We start from the raw sequence: 26,683 nt of genomic DNA on the forward strand, positions 1-26,683 counted from the left end.
TGCGACTGGGGTTTCTCCCGTGTGAGGGAGGTTGAGACCCTGTGAGGGAAGTTTATACCCTTTGAGGGGGGTTTATACCCTGTGAGGGGGGCTTATACCCTGTGAGGGAGGTTGATACCCTGTGAATGGGGTTTATACACTGTGAGGGTGTTTATACCCTGTGAGGGAGGTTTATACCCTGTGGGATGTTTATACCCTGTGAGGGATGTTGAGACCCTGTGAGGGAGGTTTATACCCTGTGAGGGGTATTTATACCCTATGAGGGAGGTTGAGACCTTGTGAGGGAGGTTTATACCCTGTGAGGAGGTTTATACCCTGTGAGGGAGGTTTATACCCTGTGAGGGAAGTTGAGACCCTGTGAGGGGGGTTTATACCCTGTGAAGGGGGTTTATAACCTGTGAAGTGGGTTTATACCCTGTGAGGGAGGTTTATACCCTGTGAGGCGGATTTATACCCTGTGAGGGAGTTTGAGATCCTGTGAGGGAGGTTTATACCCTGTGAGGGGCGTTTTTACCCTGTGAGGGAGTTTGAGACCCTGTGAGGGAGTTTGAGACCCTGTGAGGGAGGTTTATACCCTGTAAGGGAGGTTTATACCCTGTGAGGGGGGTTTATACCCTGTGATGGAGGTTTATACCCTGTGAGGGAGGTTGAGATCCTGTGAGGGAGGTTTATACCCTGTGAGGGAGATTTATACCCTGTTAGGGAGGTTGAGACCCTGTGAGGGAGGTTTATACTCTGTGAGGGAGGTTTATACCCTGTGAGGGGGTTTATACCCTGTGAGGGGGGTTTATACCTTGTGAGGGGAGTTTTTGCCCCGTGAGGGAGGTTTATACATGTGAGGTGTGTTTATGCCCCGTGAGGGGGGTTTATTCCCCTGAGGGGGGTTTCTACCCCGTGAGGAGGTTTATACCCTGTGAGGAGGGTTTATACCCTGTGAGGGAGGTTTATACCCTGTGAGGGAGGTTTATACCCTGTGAGGGAGGTTTTTCCCCTGTGAGGGGGATTTATACCCTTTGAGGGGGGTTTATACCCTTTGAGAGAGGCTTATACCCTGTGAGGGAAGTTTATACCATGTGAGTGAGGTTTATACCCTGTGAGGGAGGTTTATACCCTGTGAAATATGTTTATACCCTGTGAGGAGGGTTTATACCCTGTGAGGAGGTTTATACCCTTTGAGGTGGTTTATACCCTGTAAGGGAGGGTTTATACCCTGTGAGGGGGATTTATACCCTGTGAGGAGGTTTATACCCTGTGAGGAGGTTTATACTCTGTGAGGAGGTTTATACCCTGTGAGGGAGGTTTATATCCTGTGAGGGAGGTTGAGACCCTGTGAGGGAGGTTTATACCCTGTGAGGATATTTATACCCTGTGAGGGGGTTTATACCCTGTGAGGAGGTTTATACCCTGTGAGGGAGGTTTAGAACCTGTGAGGGAGGTTAAGAACCTGTGAGGGAGGTTTATACCCTGTGAGGGAGGTTTATACCCTATGAGGGAGGTTTATACTCTGTGAGGGAGGTTGTGACCCGGTGAGGGAGGTTGAGATCCTGTGAGGGATGTTTATACACTGTGAGTGAGGTTTATACACTGTGAGGGAGGTTTATACCGTATGAGGAGGTTTATACCCTGTGAGGGGGTTTATAACCTGTGAGGAGGTTTATACCCTATGAGGGGGGTTTATACCCTGTCAGGGGGTTTATACCCTGTGCGGGAGGTTTATAACCTGTGAGGGAGGTTTATCCCCTGTGAGGGTGGTTTATACCCTGTGAGGGAGGTTTATACCCTGTGAGGGGGTTTATATCCTGCGACTGGGGTTTATCCCGTGTGAGGGAGGTTGAGACCCTGTGAGGGAAGTTTATACCCTTTGAGGGGGGTTTATACCCTGTGAGGGGGGCTTATACCCTGTGAGGGAGGTTGATACCCTGTGAATGGGGTTTATACACTGTGAGGGTGTTTATACCCTGTGAGGGAGGTTTATACCCTGTGGGATGTTTATACCCTGTGAGGGAGGTTGAGACCCTGTGAGGGAGGTTTATACCCTGTGAGAGGTATTTATACCCTATGAGGGAGGTTGAGACCTTGTGAGGGAGGTTTATACCCTGTGAGGAGGTTTATACCCTGTGAGGGAGGTTGAGACCCTGTGAGGGAGGTTTATACCCTGTAAGGGAGGTTTATACCCTGTGAGGGGGTTTATACCCTGTGATGGAGGTTTATACCCTGTGAGGGAGGTTGAGATCCTGTGAGGGAGGTTTATACCCTGTGAGGGAGATTTATACCCTGTTAGGGAGGTTTATACCCTGTGAGGGAGGTTTATACCCTGTGAGGGAGGTTTATACCCTGTGAGGGGGTTTATACCCTGTGAGGGGGGTTTATACCTTGTGAGGGGAGTTTTTGCCCCGTGAGGGAGGTTTATACATGTGAGGTGTGTTTATGCCCCGTGAGGGGGGTTTATTCCCCTGAGAGGGGTTTCTACCCCGTGAGGAGGTTTATACCCTGTGAGGAGGGTTTATACCCTGTGAGGGAGGTTTATACCCTGTGAGGGAGGTTTATACCCTGTGAGGGAGGTTTTTCCCCTGTGAGGGGGGTTTATACCCTTTGAGGGGGGTTTATACCCTTTGAGAGAGGCTTATACCCTGTGAGGGAAGTTTATACCATGTGAGTGAGGTTTATACCCTGTGAGGGAGGTTTATACCCTGTGAAATATGTTTATACCCTGTGAGGAGGGTTTATACCCTGTGAGGGAGGTTTATACCCTGTGAGGAGGTTTATACCCTGTGAGAAGGTTTATACCCTGTGAGGAGGTTTATACCCTGTGAGGGGATTTATTCCCTGAGAGGAGGTTTATACCCTCTGAGGGGGGTTTATACCCTGTGAGGAGGTTTATACCCTGTGAGGGGGTCTATTCCCTGTGAGGAGGTTTATACCCTGTGAGGGGGTTTATACCCTGTGAGGAGGTTTATTGCCTGTGAGGAGGTTTATACCCTGTGAGGGGGGTTTATACCCTGTGAGGAGTTTTATACCCTGTGAGGGGGTTTATTCCCTGTGAGGAGGTTTCTACCCCGTGAGGAGGTTTATAGCCTGTGAGAGGGTTTATATCCTGTGAGGAGGTTTCTCCCCTGTGAGGCGGTTTATACCCTGTGAGGAGGGTTGTATCCTGTATCGGGTACATTACCTGCATTTTTGAGCAGTTCATGAGTTCCTTCAGTTTGTTGATTTCGTTGATCACCGTAATTTCGCTGTCTGTATGTGTCCTTTGTCCAAAATCTGTGCCGTGTATAAAGAAAGCAACAATGAGAGTGGCAGTAAGATATCGGCTGGTGGTGTTATGGAGATAGGTTGCTGCACAGGGAGTGCTGACACCGCGGGGAGATGCAATATTTGTCCTGTCACTGTCTGTGACTCCTGCTGCACACCGTTTCTCCAAGTAACTGTGATTGAAAGGGTCACAGATGGTGCTTTTAGTGCTGGAGCATTCTACATATGGTCTCTTGGAGGTTCTGTGCACATTGCGATTACAGTACGTAGGTGGGACCTCGCCGTGCGTACTCACAGTTAGAGGTCCACCCGCGAGATTGGCATTGTGAGCTGAAATGGCGGGGTCACTATCTCATGGCTGTTGTGGGATCTTGCTTTGTGCAAATTGGCTGCGAGGTTTCCCACAATACAACTGCGACTACACTTTAAACGCACTTCATTGGCTGTAAAGCGCTGTCGAAATGCAAGTCCAGGTTTGGGCCAATGAATTGCCTCGCTATGGCACAGTGCAGGAAATGTTTGGGACTGCACCAATGCCTTCATGCCTGCAGCCAAGGAGCACACGGTAGAGGGGGCCTGGCTGAAATCAGAGTGCAGACCCCAATTCAGGAACCTTTGGCACTCACCTGACATGGGGAACCAACTTTCCATGGTGATCCAGAATCTGAAGACGCAAACAACCATTTATCGTTTGCTCACGGCAGGGAAGCGATGGACCATCGCTACTGGGCAGCCTGCCTAGTGCAGAGGGTGGATCATAGAAACATAGAAACATAGAAAATAGGTGCAGGAGTAGGCCATTCGGCCCTTCTAGCCTGCACCGCCATTCAATGAGTTCATGGCTGAACATGCAACTTCAGTACCCCATTCCTGCTTTTTCACCATACCCCTTGATCCCCCGAGTAGTAAGGACTTCATCTAACTCCTTTTTGAATATATTTAGTGAATTGGTCTCAACAACTTACTGTGGTAGAGAATTCCACAGGTTCACCACTATCTGGGTGAAGAAATTCCTTCTCATCTCGGTCCTAAATGGCTTACCCCTTATCCTTAGACTGTGTCCCCTGGTTCTGGACTTCCCCAACATTGGGAACATTCTTCCTGCATCTAACCTGTCTAACCCCGTCATAATTTTAAACGTTTCTATGAGGTCCCCTCTCATTCTTCTGAACTCCAGTGAATACAAGCCCAGTTGATCCAGTCTTTCTTGATAGGTCAGTCCCGCCATCCCGGGAATCAGTCTGGTGAACCTTCACTGCACTCCCTCAATAGCAAGATTCTGACTGCAGGGGACCTGCGTTTGTCTTTACTAACCTTTTTCTCTTTACATATCCTCAGGTTAGGAGACCAAAACTGTACACAATACTCCAAGTGTGGCCTTACCAATGCCCTGTACAACTGTAGCAACACCTCCCTGCCCCTGTACTCAAATCCCCTCGCTATGAAGGCCAACATGCCATTTGCTTTCTTAACCGCCTGCTGTACCTGCATGCCAACCTTCAATGACTGATGTACCATGACACCCAGGTCTCTTTGCACCTGCCCTTTTCCTAATCTGTCACCATTCAGATAATAGTCTGTCTCTCTGTTTTTACCACCAAAGTGGATAACCTCACATTTATCCACATTATACTTCATCTGCCATGCATTTGCCCACTCACCTAACCTATCCAAGTCGCTCTGCAGCCTCATAGCATCCTCCTCGCAGCTCACACTGCCACCCAACTTAGTGTCATCCGCAAATTTGGAGATACTACATTTAATCCCCTCGTCTAAATCATTAATGTACAGTGTAAACAGCTGGGGCCCCAGCACAGAACCTTGCGGTACCCCACTAGTCACTGCCTGCCATTCTGAAAAGTCCCCATTTACTCCTACTCTTTGCTTCCTGTCTGACAACCAGTTCTCAATCCATGTCAGCACACTACCCCCAATCCCATGTGCTTTAACTTTGCACATTAATCTCTTGTGTGGGACCTTGTCGAACGCCTTCTGAAAGTCCAAATATACCACATCAACTGGTTCTCCCTTGTCCACTCTACTGGAAACATCCTCAAAAAATTCCAGAAGATTTGTCAAGCATGATTTCCCTTTCACAAATCCATGCTGACTTGGACCTATCATATCACCTCTTTCCAAATGCACTGCTATGACATCCTTAATAATTGATACCATCATTTTACCCACTACCGATGTCAGGCTGACCGGTCTATAATTCCCTGTTATCTCTCTCCCTCCTTTTTGAAAAAGTGGGGTTACATTGGCTACCCTCCACTCCATAGGAACTGATCCAGAGTCAATGGAATGTTGGAAAATGACTGTCAATGCATCCACTATTTCTAAGGCCACCTCCTTAAGTACTCTGGGATGCAGTCCATCAGGCCCTGGGGATTTATCGGCCTTCAATCCCATCAATTTCCCCAACTAAATTTCCCGACTAATAAGGATTTCCCTCAGTTCCTCCTCCTTACTAGACCCTCCGACCCCTTTTATATCCGGAAGGATGTTTGTGTCCTCCTTAGTGAATACCGAACCAAAGTACTTGTTCAATTGGTCCGCCATTTCTTTGTTCCCCGTTATGACTTCCCCTGATTCTGACTGCAGGGGACCTACGTTTGTCTTTACTAACCTTTTTCTCTTTACATATCTATAGAAACTTTTGCAATCCGTCTTAATGTTCCCTGCAAGCTTCTTCTCGTACTCCATTTTCCCTGCCCTAATCAAACCCTTTGTCCTCCTCTGCTGAGTTCTAAATTTCTCCCAGTCCCCGTGTTCGCTGCTATTTCTGGCCAATTTGTATGCCACTTCCTTGGCTTTAATACGATCCCTGATTTCCCTTGATAGCCACGGTTGAGCCACCTTCCCTTTCTTATTTTTACGCCAGACAGGAATGTACAATTGTTGTAGTTCATCCATGCGGTCTCTAAATGTCTGCCATTGCCCATCCACAGTCAACCCCTTCAATATCATTTGCCAATCTATCCTAGCCAATTCACGCCTCATACCTTCAAAGTAACCCTTCTTTAAGTTCTGGACCATGGTCTCTGAATTAACTGTTTCATTCTCCATCCTAATGCAGAATTCCACCATATTATGGTCACTCTCCCCCAAGGGGCCTCGCACAACGAGATTGCTAATTAATCCTCTCTCATTACACAACACCCAGTCTAAGATGGCCTCCCCACTGGTTGGTTCCTCGACATATTGGTCTAGAAAACCATCCCTTATGCACTCCAGGAAATCCTCCTCCACCGTATTGCTTCCAGTTTGGTTAGCCCAATCTATGTGCATATTAAAGTCACCCATTATAACTGCTGCACCTTTATTGCACGCACCCCTAATTTCATGTTTGATGCCCTCCCCAACATCACTACGACTGTTTGGAGGTCTGTACACAACTCCCACTAACGTTTTTTGCCCTTTGGTGTTCTGCAGCTCTACCCATATAGATTCCACATCATCCAAGCGAATGTCCTTCCGAACTATTGCCTTAATTTGCTCCTTAACCAGCAATGCTACCCCACCTCCTTTTCCTTTTATTCTATCTTTCCTGAATGTTGAATACCCCTGGATGTTGAGTTCCCAGCCCTGATCATCCTGGAGCCACGTCTCCGTAATCCCAATCACATCATATTTGTTAACATCTATTTGCACAGTTAATTCATCCACTTTATTGCGGAAACTCCTTGCATTAAGACACAAAGCCTTCAGGCTTGTTTTTTTAACACCCTTTGTCCTTTTAGAATTTTGCTGTACAATGGCCCTTTTTGTTCTTTGCCTTGGGTTTATCTGCCCTCCACTTTTTCTCATCTCCTTTCTGTCTTTTGCTTTTGCCTCCTTTTTGTTTTCCTCTGTCTCCCTGCATTGGTTCCCATCCCCCTGCCATATTACTTTAACTCCTCCCCAACAGCACTAGCAAACACTCCCCCCAGGACATTGGTTCCGGTCCTGCCCAGGTGCAGACAGTCCGGTTTGTACTGGTCCCACCTCCCCCAGAACCGGTTCCAATGCCCCAGGAATTTGAATCCCTCCCTGCAGCACCACTGCTCAAGCCACGTATTCATCTGCGCTATCCTGCGATTCCTACTCTGACTATCACGTGGCACTGGTAGCAATCTCGAGATTACTACTTTTGAGGTCCTACTTTTTAATTTAGCTCCTAGCTCCTTAAATTCGTTTCGTAGGACCTCATCCCTTTTTTTACCTATGTCGTTGGTACCAATGTGCACCACGACAACTGGCTGTTCAGCCTCCCTTTTTAGAATGTCCTGCACCCGCCCCGAGACATCCTTGACCCTTGCACCAGGGAGGCAACATACCATCCTGGAGTCTCGGTTGCGGCCGCAGAAACGCCTATCTATTCCCCTTACAATTGAATCCCCTATCACTATCGCTCTCCCACTCTTTTTCCTGCCCTCCTGTGCAACAGAGCCAGCAACGGTGCCATGAACTTGGCTGCTGCTGCCCTCCCCTGATGAGTCATCCCCCCCAACATTACCCAAAGCAGTGTATCTGTTTTGCTGGGGGATGACCACAGGGGACTCCTGCACTACCTTCCTTGCACTGCTCTTCCTGTTGGTCTTCCATTCCCTATCTGGCTGTGGACCCTTTCCCTGCGGTACGACCAACTCGCTACACGTGATACTCACGTCATTCTCAGCATCGTGGATGCTCCAGAGTGAATCCACCCTCAGCTCGAACTCCGCAACGCGGACCGTCAGGAGCTGGAGGTGGATACATTCCTGCACACATAGTCGTCATGCTGGAGAAGTCAGCAGCAGTGGCATTGCAGGTAGAGGCAGCGATCGGGAGGTACCTCCAAGGGTGACGCACAGTCCCAAAGACCAAATGCAGAGGCCAAAGGTGATCAGAGCGAAACAGACCCCACAGAAACAGTGCCCAGAGTGACAGACACATTCTCTGTCCACACTGAGGGAGGTCAATGGTATCTTATAAACGATTCCACACTCGTATTATCCCGTATTTATATATAATCCCACACCGTGTATTTATATATAACACCACGCTGGGTGTATTACCCTGTATTATATATTATCCCACACTGGGTGTATTATCTTGTATTTATATATAACCCCGCACTGGGTGTATTACCCTGTATTTATATATAATCCCACACTGGGTGTATTACCCTGTATTTATATATATAATCCCACACTGGGTGTATTCCCTGTATTTATATATAATCCCACACTGGGTTTATTACACTGTATTTATATATAATCCCACACTGCGTATATTACCCTGTATTTATACAGAATCCCACACTGGGCGTATTACCGTATATTTATATATAACCCCACGCTGGGTGTATTACCCTGTATTATATATTATCCCACACTGGGTGTATTATCTTGTATTTATATATAACCCCTCACTGGGTGTATTACCCTGTATTTATATATAATCCCACACTGGGTGTATTACCCTTTATTTATATATAATCCCACACTTGGTATATTACCCTGTATTTATATATAACCCCACACTGCGTGTATTATCCTGTATTTATATAGAATCCCACACTGGGTGTATAATCCTGTTTTTATATATAATCCCAGATTGCATGCATTATCCTTATTAAAATATAATCCCACACTGGGTATATTACCCTGTATTTATATATAACCCCACACTGGGTGTATTACCCAAAATTTATATATAATCCCACACTGGGTGTATTACCCTGTATTTATCTATAATCCCACACTGGGTATATTACCCTGTATTTATATGTAATCCCACACTGGGTGTATTATCCTGTATTTATATATAACTCCACACTGGGTGTATTACCCTGTATTTATCTATAATCCCACACTGGGTATATTACCCTGTATTTATATGTAATCCCACACTGGGTGTATTATCCTGTATTTATATATAACCCTACACTGGGTGTATTACCCTGTGTTTATATATAATCCCACACTGGGTGTATTGCCCTGTATTTATATATAACCCCACACTGGGTGTATTACTCTGTATTTATATATAATCCCACACTGGGTGTATTACCCTGTATTTATATATAATCCCACACTGAGTATATTACCCTGTATTTATATATAATTACACACTGGATGTATTACCCTGTATTTATATATAATCCCACACTTGGTGTATTACCCTGTATTTTTATATAATCCTACACTGGGTGTATTACCCTATATTTATAAAAACTCCCACACTTGGTATATTACCCTGTATTTTGTATATAAGCCCACACTGGGTGTATTACCCTGTATTTATATATAACCCCACACTGGGTGTATTATCCTGTATTTATATATAATCCCACAATGGGTATGTTACCCTGTCTTTATATAGAACCCCACACTGGGTGTATTACCCAAAATTTATATGTAATCCTTCACTGGGTGTATTAACCTGTATTTATATATAATCCCACGGTATATTACCCTGTATTTATATATAACCCCACATTGCGTGTATTATCCTGTATTGATATATAATCCCACACTGGATGTATTACCCTGTATTTATATATAACCCCACACTGGGTGTATTATCCTGTATTTATATATAATCCAACACTGGGTATGTTACGCTGTCTTTATATAGAACCCCACACTGGGTGTATTACCAGAAATTTATATATAATCCCACACTGGGTGTATTACCCTGTATTTATATATAACCCCACACTGGGTATATTACCCTGTATTTATATATAATCGCACACTGGGTGTGTTACCCTGTATTTATATAGAACCCCACACTGGGTGTATTATCCTGTTTTTATATATAATCCCAGACTGGGTGCATTATCCTGTATTAAAATATAATCCCACACTGGGTATATTACCCTGTATTTATATATAACCCCACACTGAGTATATTACCCTGTATTAAAATATAATTACACACTGGATGTATTACCCTGTATTTATATATAATTACACACTGGATGTATTACCCTGTATTTATATATAATCCCACACTTGGTGTATTACCCTGTATTTTTATATAATCCTACACTGGGTGTATTACCCTATATTTATAAAAACTCCCACACTTGGTATATTACCCTGTATTTTGTATATAAGCCCACACTCGGTGTATTATCCTGTATTTATATGTAATCCCACACTGGGTGTATTATCCAGTATTTATATATAACTCCACACTGGATGTATTACGCTGTATTTATCTATAATCCCACACTGGGTATATTACCCTGTATTTATATGTAATCCCACACTGGGTTTATTATCCTGTATTTATATATAATCCTACACTGGGTGTATTACACTGTATTGATATATAATCCCACACTGGGTGTATTACCCTGTATTTATATGTAATCCTTCACTGGGTGTATTAACCTGTATTTATATATAATCCCACACTTGGTATATTACCCTGTATTTATATATAACCCCACATTGCGTGTATTATCCTGTATTGATATATAATCCCACACTGGATGTATTACCCTGTATTTATATATAACCCCACACTGGGTGTATTATCCTGTATTTATATATAATCCAACACTGGGTATGTTACGCTGTCTTTATATAGAACCCCACACTGGGTGTATTACCAGAAATTTATATATAATCCCACACTGGGTGTATTACCCTGTATTTATATGTAATCCCACACTGGGTATATTACCCTGTATTTATATGTAATCCCACACTGGGTGTATTATCCAGTATTTATATATAACTCCACACTGGGTGTATTACGCTGTATTTATCTATAATCCCACACTGGGTATATTACCCTGTATTTATATGTAATCCCACACTGGGTTTATTATCCTGTATTTATATATAATCCTACACTTGGTGTATTACACTGTATTGATATATAATCCCACACTGGGTGTATTACCCTGTATTTATATGTAATCCTTCACTGAGTGTATTAACCTGTATTTATATATAATCCCACACTTGGTATATTACCCTGTATTTATATATAACCCCACATTGCGCGTATTATCCTGTATTGATATATAATCCTACACTGGATGTATTACCCTGTATTTATATATAACCCCACACTGTGTGTATTATCCTGTATTTATATATAATCCAACACTGGGTATGTTACGCTGTCTTTATATAGAACCCCACAGTGGGTGTATTACCAGAAATTTATATATAATCCCACACTGGGTGTATTACCCTGTATTTATATGTAATCCCACACTGGGTGTATTACCCTGTATTTATATATAACCCCACACTGGGTATATTACCCTGTATTTATATATAATCGCACACTGGGTGTGTTACCCTGTATTTATATATAATCCCACACTGGGTGTGTTACCCTGTATTTATATAGAACCCCACAGTGGGTGTATTACCAGAAATTTATATATAATCCCACACTGGATGTATTACCCTGTATTTATATGTAATCCCACACTGGGTGTATTACCCTGTATTTATATATAACCCCACACTGGGTATATTACCCTGTATTTATATATAATCGCACACTGGGTGTGTTACCCTGTATTTATATATAATCCCACACTGGGTGTGTTACCCTGTATTTATATAGAACCCCACACTGGGTGTATTATCCTGTTTTTATATATAATCCCAAACTGGGTGCATTATCCTGTATTAAAATATAATCCCACACTGAGTATATTACCCTGTATTTATATGTAGAAACATAGAAACATAGAAAATATGTGCAGGAGTAGGCCATTCGGCCCTTCTAGCCTGCACCGCCATTCAATGAGTTCATGGCTGAACATGCAACTTCAGTACCCCATTCCTGCTTTCTCACCATACCCCTTGATTCCCCTAGTAGTAAGGACTTCATCTAACTCCTTTTTGAATATATTTAGTGAATTCGTCTCAACAACTTACTGTGGTAGAGAATTCCACAGGTTCACCACTCTCTGGGTGAAGAAATTCCTCCTCATCTCGGTCCTAAATGGCTTCCCCCTTATCCTTAGACTGTGTCCCCTGGTTCTGGACTTCCCCAACATTGGGAACATTCTTCCTGCATCTAACCTGTCTAACCCTGTCAGAATTTTAAAAGTTTCTATGAGGTCCCCTCTCATTCTTCTGAACTCCAGTGAATACAAGCCCAGTTGATCCAGTCTTTCTTGATAGGTCAGTCCCACCATCCCGGGAATCAGTCTGGTGAACCTTCGCTGCACTCCCTCAATAGCAAGAATGTCCTTCCTCAGGTTAGGAGACCAAAACTGTACACAATACTCCAAGTGTGGCCTTACCAATGCCCTGTACAACTGTAGCAACACCTCCCTGTCCCTGTACTCAAATCCCCTCGCTATGAAGGCCAACATGCCATTTGCTTTCTTAACCGCCTGCTGTACCTGCATGCCAACCTTCAATGACTGATGTACCATGACACCCAGGTCTCTTTGCACCTGCCCTTTTCCTAAACTGTCACCATTCAGATAATAGTCTGTCTCTCTGTTTTTACCACCAAAGTGGATAACCTCACATTTATCCACATTATACTTCATCTGCCATGCATTTGCCCACTCACCTAACCTATCCAAGTCGCTCTGCAGCCTCATAGAATCCTCCTTGCAGCTCACACTGCCACCCAACTTAGTGTCATCCGCAAATTTGGAGATACTACATTTAATCCCCTCGTCTAAATCATTAATGTACAGTGTAAACAGCTGGGGCCCCAGCACAGAACCTTGCGGTACCCCACTAGTCACTGCCTGCCATTCTGAAAAGTCCCCATTTACTCCTACTCTTTGCTTCCTGTCTGACAACCAGTTCTCAATCCATGTCAGCACACTACCCCCAATCCCATGTGCTTTAACTTTGCACATTAATCTCTTGTGTGGGACCTTGTCGAAAGCCTTCTGAAAGTCCAAATATACCACATCAACTGGTTCTCCCTTGTCCACTCTACTGGAAACATCCTCAAAAAATTCCAGAAGATTTGTCAAGCATGATTTCCCTTTCACAAATCCATGCTGACTTGGCCCTATCATATTACCTCTTTCCAAATGCACTGCTATGACATCCTTAATAATTGATTCCATCATTTTACCCACTACCGATGTCAGGCTGACCGGTCTGTAATTCCCTGTTTTCTCTCTCCCTCCTTTTTTAAAAAGTGGGGTAACATTGGCTACCTTCCACTCCATAGGAACTGATCCAGAGTCAATGGAATGTTGGAAAATGACTGTCAATGCATCCACTATTTCCAAGGCCACCTCCTTAAGTACTCTGGGATGCAGTCCATCAGGCCCTGGGGATTTATCGGCCTTCAATCCCATCAATTTCCCCAACACAATTTCCCGACTAATAAGGATTTCCCTCAGTTCCTCCTCCTTACTAGACCCTCCGACCCCTTTTATATCCGGAAGGTTGTTTGTGTCCTCCTCAGTGAATACCGAACCAAAGTACTTGTTCAATTGGTCCGCCATTTCTTTGTTCCCCGTTATGACTTCCCCTGATTCTGACTGCAGGGGACCTACGTTTGTCTTTACTAACCTTTTTCTCTTTACATATCTATAGAAACTTTTGCAATCCGTCTTAATGTTCCCTGCAAGCTTCTTCTCGTACTCCATTTTCCCTGCCCTAATCAAACCCTTTGTCCTCCTCTGCTGAGTTCTAAATTTCTCCCAGTCCCCGGGTTCGCTGCTATTTCTGGCCAATTTGTATGGCACTTCCTTGGCTTTAATGCTATCCCTGATTTCGCTTGATAGCCACGGTTGAGCCACCTTCCCTTTTTTATTTTTACGCCAGACAGGAATGTACAATTGTTGTAGTTCATCCATGCGGTCTCTAAATGTCTGCCATTGCCCATCCACAGTCAACCCCTTTAGTACCATTCGCCAATCTATCTTAGCCAATTCATGCCTCATACCTTCAAAGTTACCCTTCTTTAAGTTCTGGACCATGGTCTCTGAATTAACTGTTTCATTCTCCATCCTAATGCAGAATTCCACCATATTATGGTCACTCTTCCCCAAGGGGCCTCGCACAATGAGATTGCAGGTACAGCACGTGTTAGATACAGAGTAAAGCTCCCTCTATACTGTCCCATCAAACTCTCAAAGGGCAGGCACAGCACCGGTTAGATACAGAGTAAAGCTCCCTCTACACTGCCCCATACTGAGTATATTACCCTGTATTAATATATAATTCCACACTGGTTGTATTACCCTGTATTTATAGATAATCCCACACTTGGTGTATTACCCTGTATTTTTATATAATCCTACACTGGGTGTATTACCCTATATTTATATATAATCCCACACTTGGTATATTACCCTGTATTTTGTATATAAACCCACACTGGGTGTATTATCCTGTATTTATATATAACCCCTCGCTGGGTATATTACCGAGTATTTATATATAACCCCTCACTGGATGTATTACCCTGTATTTATATATAATCCCACACTGGATGTATTACCCTGTATTTATATATAACCCCACACTAGGTGTATTATCCTGTATTTATATATAATCCCACACTGGGTATGTTACCCTGTCTTTATATAGAACCCCGCACTGGGTGTATTACCCAAAATTTATATCTTATCCCTCACTGCGTGTATTACGCTGTATTTATCTATAATCCCACACTGGGTGTATTACCCTGTATTTATATATAATCCCACATTGGGTGTATTATCCTGTATTTATATATAATCCTACATTGGGTGTATTACCCTGTATTTATTGATAATCCCACACTGGGTGTATTACCCTCTATTTATAGATAATCCCACACTGGGTGTATTACCCTCTAATTATATATAATCCAACACTGGGTGTATTATCCTGTATTTATAGATAATCACACACTGGATGTATTACCCTGTATTTATATGTAACCCCACACTGGGTGTATTATTCTGTATTTATATACAATCCCACATTGGGTATGTTACCCTGTCTTTATATAGAACCCCACACTGGGTGTACTACCTGAAATTTATCTATAATCCCACACTGGGTGTATTACCCTGTGTTTATATGTAATCCCACACTGGGTGTGTTACCCTGTATTTATATAGAACCCCACACTGGGTGTATTGTTCTGTTTTTATATATAATCCCAGATTGGGTGCATTATCCTGTATTAAAATATAATGCCACACTGGGTATATTACCCTGTATTGATATATAACCCCACACTGAGTATATTACCCTGTATTTACATATAATTCCACACTGGATGTATTACCCTGTATTTATATATAATCCCACACTTGGTGTATTACCCTGTATTTATATATAATCCTACACTGGGTGTATTACCCTATATTTATATATCAAACCACACTTGGTTTTTACCCTGTATTTATATATAAGCCCACACTGGGTGTATTATCCTGTATTTATATATAACCCCTCACAGGGTATATTACCGAGTATTTATATATAACACCACACTGGGTGTATTACCCTGTATTTATCTATAATCCAATACTGGGTGTATTACCCTGTATTTATCTATAATCCCACACTGGGTATATTACCCTTTATTTATATGTAATCCCACACTGGGTGTATTATCCTGTATTTATCAATAATCCCACACTAGGTATATTACCCTGTATGTATATATATCCCCACACTGAGTGTATTACCCTTTATTTATAAGTAATCACACACTGGGTGTATTAACCTGTATTTATATATAATCCCACACTGGGTGTATTATCCTGTATTCGTATATAATCCCACACTGGGTGTATTACCGTGTATTTATATATAACCCCACACTGGGTGTATTATACTGTATTGATATATAATCCCACACTGGGTATATTACCCTGTATTTATATATAATCCCACACTAGGTGTATTATCCTGTATTTATCAATAATCCCACACTAGGTGTATTACCCTGTATGTATATATATCCCCACACTGAGTGTATTACCCTTTATTTATAAGTAATCACACACTGGGTGTATTAACCTGTATTTATATATAATCCCACACTAGGTGTATTATCCTGTATTCGTATATAATCCCACACTGGGTGTATTAACATGTATTTATATATAATCCCACACTGGGTGTATTACCGTGTATTTATATATAATCCCACACTGCGTATATTACCCTGTATTTATATATAATTCCACACTCAGTGTATTATCCTGTATTTATATATAATCCCACATTGGGTATATTACGCTGTATTTATATATAATCCCACACTGGGTGTATTACCCTGTATTGATATATAATCCCACACTGGGTGTATTACCCTGTATTTATATGAAATCCTGCACTGGGTGTATTACCCTGTATTTATATATCATCCCACACTTGGTATATTACCCTGTATTTATATATAACAGAACATTGCGTGTATTATCCTGTATTTATACATAATCCCACACTTGGTGCATTATCCTGTATTAAAATATAATCCCACACTGAGTATATTACCCTGTATTTATATATAATTCCACACTGGGTGTATTACCCTGTATTTATATATAACCCCACACTGGGTGTATTACCCTCTATTTATATATAATCCCACACTGGGTGTATTACCCTGTATTTATAGATAATCCCACACTGGGTGTATTACCCTGTATTTATATATAACCCCACACTGAGTGTATTACCCTTTATTTATAAATTATCCCACACTGGGTGTATTACCCTCTATTTATATATAATCCCACACTGGGTGTATTACCCTGTATTTATAGATAATCCCACACTGGGTATATTACGCTGTATTTATATATAATCCCACACTGGGTGTATTACCCTGTATTTATATATAATTCCACACTGGGTGTATTACCCTGTATTTATATATAGTCCCACACTGGGTGTATTATACTGTATTTATATATAATCCCACACTGGGTGTATTACCCTGTATTTATATATAATTCCACACTGGGTGTATTACCCTGTATTTCTATATAACCCCACACTGAGTGTATTACCCTTTATTTATAAATTATCCCACACTGGGTGTATTACCCTCTATTTATATATAATCCCACACTGGGTGTATTACCCTGTATTTATAGATAATCCCACACTGGGTTTATTACCCTCTATTTATATATAATCCCACTCTGGGTGTATTAACCTGTATTTATATATAATCCCACACTGGGTGTATTATCCTGTATTTATATATAATCCCACACTGGGTGTATTATCCTGTATTGTTTAATAATCCCACACTGGGTATATTACCCTGTCCTTTTATATAATCCCACACTGGGTATATTACCCTGTATTTATATATAACCTCACGCTGGGTGTATTACCCAGTATTATATATTATCCCACACTGGGAGTATTACCCTGTATTTATATATAACCCCATACTGGATATATTATCCTGTATTGATATATAATCCCACACTGGGTATATTACCCTATATTTATATATAATCCCACACTAGGTGTATTATACTGTATTTATATATAATCCCACACTGAGTGTATTACCCTGTATTTATCTATAACCCCACACTGGGTATATCATCCTGTATTTACCTTTAAACCCACACTGGGTATATTGCCCTGTATTTATGTATAACGCGAGACTGCGTATATTACCCTGTATTTATATATAATCCCACATTGTGTGTATTAAGCCTATATTTATATATAATCCCACACTGGGTATATTACCCTGTTTTAAAATATAATGCTACACTCAGTGTATTATCCTGTATTCATATATAATCCCACATTGGGTGTATTACGCTGTATTTATATATAATCCCACACTCGGTGTATTACCCTCTATTTGTATATAATCCCACACTGGGTATATTCCCCTGTATTCATATATAATCCCACACTGGGTATATTACCCTGTATTTATATATAACGCCACACTGGGTGTATTATCTTGTATTTATATATAACCCCTCACTGGGTGTATTACCCTGTATTGATATATAATCCCACACTGGGTATATTATGCTCTATTTGTATATAATCCCACACTGGGTATATTATCCTGTATTTGTATATAATCCCACACTTGGCGTATTACCCTGTATTTATATATAATGCTACACTGGGTGTTTTACCCTGTATTTATATATAATCCCACACTGGGTGTATTACCCTGTATTTATATGTAATCCCACACTGGGTGTATTACCCTGTATTTATATATAACGCCACACTAGGTGTTTTATCTTGTATTTATATCTAACCCCTCACTGGGTGTATTACCCTGTATTGATATATAATCCCACACTGGGTGTATAACCCTCTATTTGGATATAATCCCACACTGGGTGTATTACTCTGTATTTATATGTAATCCTGCACTGGGTGTATTTCCCTGTATTTATATATCATCCCACACTTGGTATATTACCCTGTGTTTATATAGAACAGAACATTGCGTGTATTATCCTGTATTTATATATAATCCCACACTTGGTGCATTACCCTGTATTTATATATAATCCCACACTGGGTGTATTACCCTGTATTTATATGTAATCCCACACTGGGTGTATTACCCTGTATTTATATATAACCCCACACTGGATATATTACCCTGTATTTATATATAATCGCACACTGGGTGTGTTACCCTGTATTTATATATAATCCCACATTGGTTGTGTTACCCAGTATTTATATAGAACCCCACACTGGGTGTTTTATATTGTTTTTATATATAATCCCAGACTGGGTGCATTATCTTGTATTAAAATATAATCCCACACTTGGTATATTACCCTGTATTTATATATAACCCCACACTGAGTATATTACCCTGTATTAATATATAATTCCACACTGGATGTATTACCCTGTATTTATATATAATCCCACACTGGATGTATTACCCTGTATTTATATAGAACCCCACACTGGATGTATTAACCTGTATTTATATATAATCCCACACTGGGTGTATTATCCTGTATTTATATATAATCCTACACTGGGTGTATTACCCTGTATTTATAAATAATCCCACACTAGGTGTATTACCCTGTATGTATATATATCCCCACACTGAGTGTATTACCCTTTATTTATAAGTAATCACACACTGGGTGTATTAACCTGTATTTATATATAATCCCACACTGGGTGTATTATCCTGTATTTATATATAATCCCACACTGGGTGTATTATCCTGTATTGATATATAATCCCACACTGGGTATATTACCCTGTACTTTTATATAATCCCACACTGGGTATATTACCCTGTATTTATATATAACCTCATGCTGGGTGTATTACCCTGTATTATATATTATCCCACACTGGGATTATTACCCTGTATTTATATATAACCCCATACTGGGTATATTATCCTGTATTGATATATAATCCCACACTGGGTATATTACCCTGTATTTATATATAATCCCACACTAGGTGTATTATACTTTATTTATATATAATCCCACACTGAGTGTATTACCCTGTATTTATCTATAACCCCACACTGGGTATATCACCCTGTATTTATATATAATCCCACACTGGGTATATTACCCTGTTTTAAAATATAATGCTACACTCCGTGTATTATCCTGTATTCATATATAATCCCACATTGGGTATATTACGCTGTATTTATATATAATCCCACACTCGGTGTATTACCCTCTATTTGTATATAATCCCACACTGGGTATATTCCCCTGTATTTATTTATAATCCCACACTGTGTATATTACCCTGTATTTATACATAACGCCACACTGGGTGTATTATCTTGTATTTATATATAACCCCTCACTGGGTGTATTATCCTGTATTGATATATAATCCCACACTAGGTGTATTACCCTCTATTTGGATATAATCCCACACTGGGTATATTACACTGTACTTATATATAGTCCCACACTGGGTATATTACCCTGTATTTATATATAACCCCACGCTGGGTGTATTATCTTGTATTTCTATATAACCCCTCACTGGGTGTATTACACTGCATTGATATATCATCCCAAACTGGGTGTATTACGCTCTATTTGTATATAATCCCACACTGGGTATATTACCCTGTACTTATATATAATCCCACACTGGGTATATTACCCTGTATTTATATATAACCCCATGCTGGGTGTATTATCTTGTATTTATATATAACCCCTCACTGGGTGTATTACGCTGTATTTATATATAATCCCACACTCGGTGTATCACCGTCTATTTGTATATAAACCCACACTGGGTATATTACCCTGTATTTATATATAACCCCACGCTGGGTGTATTATCTTGTATTTATATATAACCCTACACTTTGTGTATTACCCTGTATTGATATATAATCCCACACTGGGTATATTACCCTGTATTTATATGTAATCCTGCACTGGGTGTATTACCCTGTATTTATATAACATCCCACACTTGGTATATTACCCTGTATTTATATATAACAGAACATTGCGTGTATTATCCTGTATTTATATATAATCCCACACTGGGTGTATTACCCTGTATTTATATATAATCGCACACTGGGTGTATTACCCTGTATTTATATATAATCGCACACTTGGTGTATTACACTGTATTTATATATAATCCTACACTGGGTGTTTTACCCTGTATTTATATATAATCCCACACTTGGTATATTACCCTGTATTTATATATATATAAGCCCACACTGGGTGTATTATCCTGCATTTTTGTATCATACCACACTGGGTATATTATCCTGTATTTATATATAATTCCAACTGGGTATATCATTCTGTATTTATATATAATCCAACACTGTGGATATCATTCTGTATTATAAATAAACCCACACTTGGTGTATTATCCTGTATTTATATATAACCCCACACTGGGTGTATTACCCTGTATTTTTTATAACCCCCACACTGGGTGTATTATCCTGTATTTATATATAACCCCTCACTGGGTGTATTACCGAATATTTATATATAACCCCACACTGGATATATTACTCTGTATTTATATATCATCCTGCACTGTGTGTATTACCCTGTATTTATATATAATCCCACACATGGTATATTATCCTGCATTTCTCTAATCCCACACTGGGTGTATTACCATCCTTTTATAAATAACCCCACACTGGGTGTATAATCCTGTGTTCATATATAATTCCACACTGGGTATATCATTCTGTATTTATATATAATCCAACACTGGGGATATCATTCTTTATTTATAAATAACCCCACACTGGGTGTATTACTCTGTATTTATATAAAACCCCACACTGGGAGTATTACCCTGTATTGATATATAATCCCACACTGGGTGTATTACCCTCTATTTGGATATAATCCCACATTGGGTATATCATTCTGTATTTATATATAATCCAACACTGGGGATATCATTCTGTATTTATAAATAACCCCACACTGGATGTATTACCCTGTATTTACATATAACCCCACACTGGCTGTATTATCTTGTATGTATATATAATCCCTCACTGGGTGTATTACCCTGTATTTATATGTAATCCCACACTGGGTGTATTACCCTGTATTTATATATAATCCCACACTTGGTATATTAACCTGTATTTATATATAACCCCACACTGCGTGTATCATCCTGTATTTATATAGAATCCCACACTGGGTGTATTATCCTGTTTTTATATATAATCCCAGACTGGGTGTATTACCCTGTATTCATAAAAATCCGACACTGGATGTATTAGAAACATAGACATAGAAACATAGAAAACAGGTGCAGGAGTAGGCCATTCGGCCCTTCTAGCCTGCACCGCCATTCAATGAGTTCATGGCTGAACATGCAACTTCAGTACGCCATTCCTGCTTTCTCGCCATATCCCTTGATCCCCCTAATAGTAAGGACTTCATCGAACTCCTTTTTGAATATATTTAGTGAATTGGCCTCAACAACTTTCTGTGGTAGAGAATTCCACAGGTTCACCACTCTCTGGGTGAAGAAGTTCCTCCTCATCTCGGTCCTAAATGTCTTACCCCTTATCCTTAGACTGTGTCCCCAGGTTCTGGACTTCCCCAACATTGGAAACATTCTTCCTGCATCTAACCTGTCTAACCCCGTCATAATTTTAAACGTTTCTATGAGGTCCCCTCTCATTCTTCTGAACTCCAGTGAATACAAGCCCAGTTGATCCAGTCTTTCTTGATAGGTCAGTCCCGCCATCCCGGGAATCAGTCTGGTGAACCTTCACTGCACTCCCTCAATAGCAAGATTCTGACTGCAGGGGACCTGCGTTTGTCTTTACTAACCTTTTTCTCTTTACATATCCTCAGGTTAGGAGACCAAAACTGTACACAATACTCCAAGTGTGGCCTTACCAATGCCCTGTACAACTGTAGCAACACCTCCCTGCCCCTGTACTCAAATCCCCTCGCTATGAAGGCCAACATGCCATTTGCTTTCTTAACCTCCTGCTGCACCTGCATGCCAACCTTCAATGACTGATGTACCATGACACCCAGATCTCTTTGCACCTCCCCTTTTCCTAATCTGTCACCATTCAGATAATAGTCTGTCTCTCTGTTTTTACCACCAAAGTGGATAACCTCACATTTATCCACATTATACTTCATCTGCCATGCATTTGCCCACTCACCTAACCTATCCAAGTCGCTCTGCAGCCTCATAGCATCCTCCTCGCAGCTCACACTGCCACCCAACTTAGTGTCATCCGCAAATTTGGAGATACTACATTTAATCCCCTCGTCTAAATCATTAATGTATAGTGTAAACAGCTGGGGCCCCAGCACAGAACCTTGCGGTACCCCACTAGTCACTGCCTGCCATTCTGAAAAGTCCCCATTTACTCCTACTCTTTGCTTCCTGTCTGACAACCAGTTCTCAATCCATGTCAGCACACTACCCCCAATCCCATGTGCTTTAACTTTGCACATTAATCTCTTGTGTGGGACCTTGTCGAACGCCTTCTGAAAGTCTAAATATACCACATCAACTGGTTCTCCCTTGTCCACTCTACTGGAAACATCCTCAAAAAATTCCAGAAGATTTGTCAAGCATGATTTCCCTTTCACAAATCCATGCTGACTTGGACCTATCATATCACCTCTTTCCAAATGCACTGCTATGACATCCTTAATGATTGATTCCACTACCGATGTCAGGCTGACCGGTCTATAATACCCTGTTATCTCTCTCCCTCCTTTTTGAAAAAGTGGGGTTACATTGGCTACCCTCCACTCCATAGGAACTGATCCAGAGTCAATGGAATGTTGGAAAATGACTGTCAATGCATCCACTATTTCCAAGGCCACCTCCTTAAGTACTCTGGGACGCAGTCCATCAGGCCCTGGGGATTTATCGGCCTTCAATCCCATCAATTTCCCCAACACAATTTTCCGACTAATAAGGATTTCCCTCAGTTCCTCCTCCTTACTAGACCCTCCAACCCCTTTTATATCCGGAAGATTGTTTGTGTCCCCCTTAGTGAATACCGAACCAAAGTAGTTGTTCAATTGGTCCGCCATTTCTTTGTTCCCCGTTATGACTTCCCCTGATTCTGACTGCAGGGGACCTACGTTTGTCTTTACTAACCTTTTTCTCTTTACATATCTATGGAAACTTTTGCAATCCGTCTTAATGTTCCCTGCAAGCTTCTTCTCGTACTCCATTTTCTCTGCCCTAATCAAACCCTTTGTCCTCCTTTGCTGAGTTCTAAATTTCTCCCAGTCCCCGTGTTCGCTGCTATTTCTGGCCAATTTGTATGCCACTTCCTTGGCTTTAATACTATCCCTGATTTCCCTTGATAGCCACGGTTGAGCCACAGCCTTTCTTATTTTTACGCCAGACAGGAATGTACAATTGTTGTAGTTCATCCATGCGGTCTCTAAATGTCTGCCATTGCCATCCACAGTCAACCCCTTAAGTATCATTCGCCAATCTATCCCAGCCAATTCACGCCTCATACCTTCAAAGTTAGCCATCTTTAAGTTCTGGACCATGGTCTCTGAATTAACTGTTTCATTCTGCATCCTAATGCAGAATTCCACCATATTATGGTCACTCTTCCCCAACGGGCCTCGCACAACAAGATTGCTAATTAATCCTCTCTCATTACACAACACCCAGTCTAAGATGGCATCCCCGCTAGTTGGTTCCTCGACATATTGGTCTAAAAAACCATCCCTTATGCACTCCAGGAAATCCTCCATGTATTATCCTGTATTGATATATAATCCCACACTGGGTGTATTATCCTGTATTTATATATAATCCAACACTGGGTGTATCACCCTGTATTTATATATCATCCCACACTGGGTGTATTACCCTGTATTTATATATAATCCCACACTGAGTGTATTACACTGTATTTATATATAATCCCACACTGGGTGTATTACACTGTATTCATTCTAATCCTACACTGGGTGTATTACGCTGTATATATATAAAATCCCACACTGAGTGTATTATCCTGTATTTATGTATAATCCCACACTGGGTGTATTAACCTGTATTTATATATAAGGCCACACTGGGTGTATTACCCTGTATTTTTGTATAATCCCACACTGGGTGTATGACCCTGTATTTCTATATAACGCCACACTGCGTGTATTACCCTGTATTGAGAAATCATCCCACACTGGGTGTATTACCCTGTATTTATATATAATCCCACACTGGGTGTATTAACCTGTATTTACATATAACCCCACACTCGGTATATCATTCTGTATTTATATATAATCCCACACTGGGTGTATTACCCTGTATTTATATATACTCCCACACTGGGTGTATTACCCTGTATTTATATATAATCGCACACTGGGTGTATTATCCTGTATTTATATATAATTCCAAACTGGGTGTATTACCCTGTATTATATATAATCCATCACTGTGTGTATTACCCTGTATTTATATATAATCCCACACTGGGTGTATTACCCTGTATTTATATATAACCCCACCATAAGTGTATTATCCTGTGTTTATATATAATCCCACACTGGGTGTATTACCCTGTATTTATATATAATCCCTCACTGGGTATATTACCCTGGATGTACCTATAACCCCACATTGAATATATTGCCCTGTAGTTACATAGAACCCTAGACTGGGTATATTACCCTGTATTTCAAAATAACCCGAGACTGGGTATATTACTCTGTATCTATATATAACCCCACACTGGGTGTATTACCCTGTATTTATATATAACCCCACAATGGGTGTAGTACCCTGTAATTTTATATCATCCCACACTGGGTGTATTAATCTGTATTTATATATACTCCCACACTGGGTGTATTACCCTGTATTTATATATAACCCCACACTGGGTGTATTATCCTGTACTGATATATAATCCCACACTGGGTGTATTACCCTGTATATATATATAATTCCACACATTGGTGCATTACGCTGTATTTATATATAACCTCACACTGGGTGTATTACCCTGTATTTATATATAATCCCACACTGAGTGTATTATCCTGTATTTATATATAATCCCACAATGGGTGTTTTACCCTGTATTTATATATAATCCCACACTGAGTGTATTACCCTGTATTTATATATAATCCCACACTGGGTATATTACCCTGTATTTATATATAACCCCACACTGGGTGTATTACCCTGTATTTATATATAATCCCACACTGGATGTATTACCCTGTATTTATAGATAATCCCACACTGGGTTTATTACCCTCTATTTGTATATAATCCCACACTGGGTGTATTATCCTGTATTTATATATAATCACACACTGGGTGTATTACCCTGTATTTATATATAACCCCACACTGGGTATATTACCCTGTATTTATATATAATCGCACACTGGGTGTGTTACCCTGTATTTATATATAATCCCACACTGGGTGTATTACCCTGTATTTATATAGAACCCCACACTGGGTGTATTATCCTGTTTTTATATATAATCCCAGACTGGGTGCATTATCCTGTATTAAAATATAATCCCACACTGGGTGTATTACCCTGTATTTATATGTAATCCCACACTGGGTGTATTACCCTGTATTTATATATAACCCCACACTGGGTATAATGCCCTGTATTTATATATAATCGCACACTGGGTGTGTTACCCTGTATTTATATAGAACCCCACACTGGATGTATTATCCTGTATTAAAATATAATCCCACACTGGGTATATTACCCGATATTTATATATAACCCCACACTGAGTATATTACCCTGTATTAATATATAATTCCACACTGGATGTATTACCCTGTATTTATATATAATCCCACACTTGGTGTATTACCCTGTATTTTTATATAATCCTACACTGGGTGTATTACCCTATATTTATATATAATCCCACACTTGGTATATTACCCTGTATTTTGTATATAAGCCCACACTGGGTGTATTATCCTGTATTTATATATAACCCCTCACTGGGTATATTACCGAGTA

This window comes from Pristiophorus japonicus, chromosome 20 (genome assembly GCF_044704955.1).
Source record: "Pristiophorus japonicus isolate sPriJap1 chromosome 20, sPriJap1.hap1, whole genome shotgun sequence".
NCBI lineage: Eukaryota > Metazoa > Chordata > Chondrichthyes > Pristiophoridae > Pristiophorus > Pristiophorus japonicus.